This window comes from Morone saxatilis, unplaced genomic scaffold, assembly GCF_004916995.1.
Source record: "Morone saxatilis isolate NCDOM2014 unplaced genomic scaffold, NCSU_SB_2.0 Contig23, whole genome shotgun sequence".
Classification (NCBI taxonomy): Eukaryota; Metazoa; Chordata; class Actinopteri; family Moronidae; genus Morone; species Morone saxatilis.
The window spans coordinates 21,943,634-21,945,140 of record NW_023339796.1 but is presented as its reverse complement, the minus strand read 5'-3'; positions in this window follow the sequence as shown (position 1 = coordinate 21,945,140).

The window sequence follows — 1,507 nt, the reverse complement described above, 5'->3', positions numbered from 1 at the left end:
TCACACAATGCTTCAAACTGTCCAGCATCCAATATTGACTATAGGATGTTTTTGTTTATATAGTGATCAATATGTGGAAAAATAATTACAGTGTTTGAAGGATTAAATGATTTTTTTTTCACAATATTTAAATATATATAATATAAGAAAAAAAAATTCCCAATAACCCCTTTCAGTTAGGAGTAGGACTGGCTCATTGATCAGGATATGGGGATGGTCTAAAAGATGAGCGAAACACTTTTCTGTGAAGAAAAGTGTGAAGAATTTAGGAACCTAGCTGTGTAGATGCAGCTTACAATGTCTTCACTTCACCTTCCCATTCCAAGCTGAAGTACAAAAGAGAAACTATGGTGTCCATAAGAAATGCTAACTGACACTAGAGCCAGTGTTTGATTTGTCCCTTCTGCGCTACTGTAGAAACATGGCAGTTCAACAAAGCAACCTCAATGAAAGGCTACCTGTCTGTAGATAAAAGCTAATGTAATGTAATAATTTTTTTAGGGGTCAGGGAGTCACAGGCAGGCTCAGCTGACTAGCAATCGGACAAGGTAGCCGGCGCAGGAGAGGCAGGTGGCAGACTAGCTGGCTCAGTACAGACAGGATGCAGGCTCACAAATCCAACTACAGCTAACTGACCACATGGCAGACAGAGCAGGGCAGGGGCTAACAGGTTGTGTGCTAGCAGGCTCATGTGCAGACTGAACACTTAACTGCGTGCCACAGTCAAGACAAGTGCGTGATGGGAGATGACTGAGCATGGCTGGGCAGGAATGAAGGCAAGGGTGTAAGTGTGGCTGGTTGGAGAGGTGCAGGGATAACAAGCAGACCAGCAAGTAGATGTAAGGCGATCCTGAGGGGAGGGTTAAGGACACACCCAAACTACACACACAGACATACGGACATGGATGGGAAACATAAGGAAGCACAAGGGAAAATACTGGGGGACAACTTAAAGCAAGCTTAGTTACTGTGACATTTATATATTGTGTTTTTATACTTTATAATCAGTAAAGAGTTCCCAGTGATTATTAATATTCAAAAATGTTTAAATTAAAGCTAAGCTTAGTTGGTGCTGAGACTAACTGACTCCTCTCAGTTATACAACAACACTGCTTTCCAAATACAGAGTACACCCAATTATAAAGCAACGTAAAGAAACCTATATGGAACATTGTAAAGAAGACACTAAAAGCCAAAGTAGATTGGAATGTTATCTTGCCCTTAAAAGAGATTATGAATTAGCAGAATATCTCTGTACTGTCAGAGATAGAAAGCAAACAGGTCCTTACCTGGTTCAGGCTCAGGGGCCATCCACACGAATAAGTTTTTTTTTAATCTGAATAAATACTTTATCGTATCGACAATTATTAGCCCCGCCTCTCTAGCCTTTAACCTCAGCCGCCGCTGCTAGACGACCATGATTGTCCTCTTCTCGTGTTATGAGCTTGTTTGTAAACAGCGCGTGACCTTTATACGCATGCTCCATGGCTTCTCTTCCAGTTTTTGG